Raw genomic sequence first — 6,000 nt, 5'->3', positions numbered from 1 at the left:
TATCTGTATGATTACATCTGTATGGTGCAAGTCTCTTAATGCATAAAATAAAAAAAAAAACGGTATTAACGACGAACCCTATCTTATTCTTCTATGATTCATACAGTATGCACTGGAGGTCTCTTTTTTATCTGAAGTGTTAGGAACAATGATTTCCAGGAACTTATTGGCTAGTCATTGCCGGATGAATATGGCTACTCTGTCAGTTATGGGTTTCTATTGGCCCGTATTTACGCTAATCAAATGAATGGTGTTTCCGGGTCCGTCTAGGGAGGTAGGTTGCACTTACAAGCTGTCAATAGAGGAGGAAGCAAGAAAACGTCAACAAAGTCTTTCAAGCTGTAAGTAAACTTACCGTAAACAAGAATATGCCTTCATACTTTTTGGTTGTTACCTGTATGGTTCAGCTAAGACGTAAACCGGTGACCCTTCAAGTGATATTATTGATTGGCTATTATTTTGGTGCAAATTTCATTAAGCACAATTGGAAGGCATGAGATGTTCCGCTTTTCTTTCTTAGCTAAGGGTAATGGATCAACATGTGATTAAACATCCACTGTTCGTTTCTTCAGCTGTTTACGTAACAGTTGCCGGTGGTTCCCAGTGTATTTATCGTAACACCAGGACTTGTCCAGTAGCCACGGTATTTTTACTAGGGCGCATGATAACACTTATTTACAGTTGTGCGGCAATGAGAGCTGAATTCTAACGTGGAGTAGTAATCACAGAGTCAGTTGCCCAGCTCTCAAAATCAGATACAGCACTGAACAGGTGGGAGAGGGTTAGGTCGTCTCCAAAGTAGGAAAGCCCGATGCACGTCAAGAATAACTGGATTTGAGAAAGTTATTAAGAGGCTCGCTGTCTTACAATGATTACTGCAATGTAGGCTTGGAGCTCGCAGTTCAATTATTCAGCGCTTTAAAACACTTAAATGTTGAATGTGTAACAGCAGTCCTACCTACTGTTAATTAAATATAAGAACTTAAGAAAGCTGACTAACCAGAGGGGAGATTGCAGTAGAATCTTCTGTAGAGGCCATGTGGACATTAAACCTGTGGAATGTGTATGAGGTTTGAAAAAGCACAACTTTTCCAGATATTTTTTCCCCCCATCTGGTTTGGTCAAGTGCTATTAGGCCATTTAAAAAATAGTGCTTGCAATAGGACTGCATTCAGATCCACACTGTCTCTTGGTTCCTGTGAAACATGTTGCCTGAACTATTCTGCATGTTCAGTCAGTAATTAATACTGTGCCATTGGTTGGTTAACTAAGATTTTTTTGGTTTTTAACAAAATGGGCATAATCCGCTGGAGGCAGTCCAGTATTTAAAAGAAATTAACTTCCCAGGTTATTTCTCCTCCTTGCAGTTTAATTTATAATAGTCTAAGTTATGTTCATGCTGCGGTAGTTCTCAGTTTAATAAACATTCGTTTAACCTTTGCTTGAGTGTGAGTGTGGTTGTTTTTAAAGGCAAACCATTTCACAGTGTGTGAGAACTTTCTGTATCAGAAAGCAGAGCATCTCTGTGGGCACATTCCTGGCATGAGGCAAGAGCTCAGTGACATCCCCAGTGCCCTGGATCCATTGACTCTTTTTAGACTTTTAAGGCAGTCCTGGAATCAGTGTGAGGCCACAGAACAGCTGCAACATGAAGGTTTGGGATCTAATCACTACTCTTCTCTCTGTGAGGGATTATACCTAACTACTGTAGTACAACATGCAGAAATTAACTCTTTACACTTAGCAAGAGAATGTTTAGAGACAACAGTTTACCTTTCAATTCATTTTAATTCTGCTTACAGTATATATTTCAGGCATGTTTGAACTGGATCCTGGAACTGTTTCACATGACATATTTTATTTTACTAACTAAGGGTATCATTAGATTCAAAAGCTCGATAAGCAATTTTATGTTTTAGATGTCAGACATTTGTACCTAACCTGGTTTATCTTATCATAAACTGAACCCTGTGAATGTTGCAATGCAGATTGCTTCTTATATACTGTATGGGGCATTCAAGGTGAAAGGGTATAAGCAATACAATCAGATGAACAAAGTTGGAAAACATGCTTGTTAGAAATATATTTTGAGAGCAATAAAGACATTTACAGTAGCTGCCCAGAGCTGTTAATTGTCATGTTTCCTGCTATACACGTAATGAACTTCAAGCAGGGGTGTGTGTAAATGAAAGTATGGCATGTCAGTTTTCCAGTTTCCAAATGCTACCTTTGGCACCAAACACTAAATTAAACTAAAAATCAGTTATTGTAAAGTAATAACATTTGAGGTCTGCTGACATTTGTAGAATACATTTCATTCCATTTTTGCCCTAGATGCTTTAATACCTAGTACATTTCGAAAACAGTTTCACACATCATAGATGAACTTAATCATGTCATTGGCATTGGTTGACAAATCATCTGTTTATTTTGCAGTCTTCTATATTCTTTGGCCTTCCATCTTCTGATAATTCCAGCAGAAATGAATAAATAACACAGATAATTTATCAGAAGCAATACATTTTATATCCCAGCACTCTGAAGTTCTTTATGTTCACCTGAGAACAACCTTCATCTTTGCAAGGCACGCTGCATAGCTTTATAATAAGCTGCTTTTGTCAGCCCACCCTAAGTATTATTCACATGGAAAGATCCTCGCTATTGTTCTGGTAATTAATTGGTTGTCTTGAGACAGGTGCAACAGAAGATTTAAAGAGGTCACTATAATACCTGGTGTAATCTTGCCCTTCATATTCAGCACAGCAAGTTTCTCCTGGGATTCCCTATTCTCTGCTTTCAGAGAGTGTCCCCCTTCTCTGTGCTGCCTGTTGGAAAATGGCCTCCCTGAAATCTGCCCTGAGGCAGGCAGTTGTTAGAGAACGGAAGTCCTGTCTCATACGGTGCACTTCTGAACTCATTGGCTGAGGGGTAGCGCTCAGCTCCTACAGGGGACGGCTGCTTGGGGTTGACATCTTGCTGGATTTGTTTCGGGAAAACCCCACTTGGCTGTGAAAAACAATTTAAAAGTAGGAGCAGTCATGTTTGCTGCTATTCTATAGTAAGGGCAATGAGGAGCACAGTTTCAATGTAGCCCAGCTGGACTTTGCCTTGCACATTTATTACGGGACATTTTGTGTCAGATTGGAAGTAAAAAAATGGTGAAAACTCTCATGCTCACTGGATTATTTTAGCAATTACCTCCCAAATGACGAAGCCTAGCTGAAAGTATTTTTTTCTTTCTATTACATTTTTTTAAACTGAAATTCTTATTTTTATTATGGTTTTACTTATGATTGTGCATAAGTTGAAAATTATTAGAACATTCTGCTTCACATATTGTGTACTGTATGTATGCAGAGCGTAAGAGTAATAGTTTATAGTTTCTGTGTCATACATGTGATATTGATAAGGAATTTGTAGAGTTTTAGGATTCTGTTCTGATTGTTTAATAAGGTAAATGTATTACTTCAAAAAGTAAAAATGATAAAATAATTCTTCTGTAACATTTACGTGCTTGGTACAATGTGTCAAATAACTGGTAGATAAAAGGGAAATGAGGGAAGAGAATAAGGGAAATATTTGCCTAATAATGAAAATGTATTGGTTTACTGTTTTCTTTTAAGTAGTCAAAAAAAGATAACTCCTGATTATGTTTACATGCATGTCACAATGTATCCAAACAATTGGAAGCAAAAAGAGAAGTTTGTGTAGTTTCAGTAACCTAACCTGTAGGAGCTACTGCTGCATTAAAAACTGGGTGGTGTTGACTTTTAATCCGGTTCTCTTGAGTGCTCAAGATATGAAAAGGTTGATCTTTGAGCCTGGGCTTTCAGAGGTTTTGTTTTTTGTGAATAACGACAATACAATTATTATGTTCATCTTCTGCACTGAGCACACAAAGGTGAGTAGTGTACTGACAGATTTAGTGCTGATGAAAAATGAAGTGGTCAAATAATATTTTTTAAGCAAATGATTCTTCCATATACAGTAAGTCCAGGAAAAGTTTTTTTTTGCTGCACCCTTTAAAAAAATCGTAGATTTAAAACTTGAATAACAGAATTCCCTTTGTGTGTCTTTTCTGCATCGAGCTCATACTTTTATATGTCACCTCTTGATTTGCATCCTCTTGCAAATATGCTGTATGTGTGGTATGAGAATTATGCTTTGAATTTCTGTCTGTCTGATCGGAGTTGTTTTCCCTAAACTGTTGAAGGTGTTAATGAAGTGACCCTTTTCTCTCAGCGCAAACACTTATCCTCAGATTATTGTATTAGCATTGTCTGTAGAATTGTAATAATCTTATGTATTAACAAATACAGATGGATTGGTCAGATGCTGGAAAGTCTTTAAATCTCTTTGGGTCCTAATCGGTATTCTGCCTCGGCCCATCCAGGGGGAATGATCTTTCTTCAGTATGGAGTGGGTCTCTCGTCTAAGATGATAATAGTACTTCATTTAGTTTTTAAACCTGTTTGTAAATATTGCAGCATTTATTTTCTTTTTCAGCTAAAATAAAGAATCTTAATTTTCTAATATAATATTATCAGATTTTTTATATGGGCTTTGGAGTCCACGTCTTAATTGTTGCACTGAGGTCTTGCTTTTAAATCAGATCTTCTGCACCTTTCAGACTAATCCCAGAGCTTTGATTGTACAGTATAACAATTGAACAATAGTAATTTCAAAGTTTCCTGGTCTTTTTTTTATAGTTGTAATATTATTTGACCACGCAAGACCCCATAAGTATTGACAGAAAAATGAACCTTTCTTGTTTAATAGTTTGTTTGCAAAAGCCATGTGCTATAAAATAAACAGAGCAGTAAACAATGTTGTCTATTTATGGTTTCAATGTAGTACAGGGCTATGTGTTATTATACTCGTGTTTGCTATTCTGTAGCTGAGAGGGTTTAAAAGAAGGTACTGGAGCCAAAGATAATAAGTACTTTGCTGAGCTTCAGCCTTCCTTCCTAATCACAGCCTCAGGAAATCCACAAAATAGATTTCAGCCGTGTCTCAAAGGTTGAAATGGGAGGTTCTCAGAGACAGAGAACAAAGCTGAGGCACTCTCAAGGCCAGTGTGTCTCTGCCTGGCCTAGGACTCCAAGGTGATAAGGGCTTCAGAAAAATACACCGTGGAGCCAAGAGTGAGGATTTAGACAGCCTTCTCTAATGCTCACTGACCGGTATGTGCTTAATTCCATTTTCCATGAGCCAGGTGCAGTAAAAAGACTATTGCACACAGAGAGCTGCCAGTCCATTCACCACTACACACCACATCACTTTCTTCTTCCCAGTTGTCAGTTGCTTAGACTCTGTCTTTCAATACCATTTCTAAATGCTGTCAGGCCTTGTGCAGCATGTAGGAAGGTACAGATTGTTTTTTCGTGGGTGGGACCTTATTTCTTCAGGGCTTAAGATTCCTCTGTTTTATCTTGCCAAAGTATCTCATCATATTTTCTCAGCGAGAAGAGAAAATAAAGGGTAGAGGTTATTGTTTCACCTGTTGCAGCTAGGCTTGTAAGGGGTTTGAAACCATTAACTGTCCATTAAAAGCCTCCTATAAAACAAGCTTGGCTGTGACTGTCCTGGACCAAGGCTGCTGACTGCTGTTCTAGGTAAAAATATTTATAATCATTCTGCAGTCCTTTTTGTACTACTGTATGTACAGTAGATGACTGCATGGTGACCTACCACAACAACTGTAATCTCTCGTTAACAAAAGTTCGTTTATGGTGTGAATTGCTTCTGTAGCTAAAAAGGATCAATATTTTTTTATTAGTGATGTACACTTAGCGATATTCCCTGGAAAACGTCATCAGTATATTAAATTACTGCAGATGCCTTTTCTGAAAGTGTATTGTATGCAGTACAAAAGTATTCCTGCACTACACAGAGGCTATGAATTACCAGTATCATTTTCAGTCTGTGTCCAGAAGCAACTGATCAGAAAGCTGAAATCAGAAAACTAGGAGATACAGTAGTACACTGTTTACAAGCCTG

At 37.8% G+C, this 6,000-nt stretch overlaps 1 protein-coding gene across 1 annotated transcript in view; it reads left to right on the top strand.

Annotated features, from left to right (window-relative positions):
* Positions 1–262: 262 nt before the first annotated feature.
* The window catches only part of ppip5k1a (diphosphoinositol pentakisphosphate kinase 1a), a 41,704-nt gene continuing 35,966 nt past the window's right edge, over positions 263–6,000 (top strand). The window contains exon 1 of the mRNA XM_088641230.1: positions 263–341. The gene's annotated coding sequence lies outside the window, so the exon portion shown is untranslated. The remainder of the gene's footprint in view (positions 342–6,000) is intronic.

The sequence above is a fragment of the Lepisosteus platostomus genome, chromosome 7, assembly GCF_059453375.1.
Source record: "Lepisosteus platostomus isolate fLepPlt1 chromosome 7, fLepPlt1.hap1, whole genome shotgun sequence".
NCBI lineage: Eukaryota > Metazoa > Chordata > Actinopteri > Semionotiformes > Lepisosteidae > Lepisosteus > Lepisosteus platostomus.
This window is presented reverse-complemented; position numbering and strand designations above follow the sequence as displayed.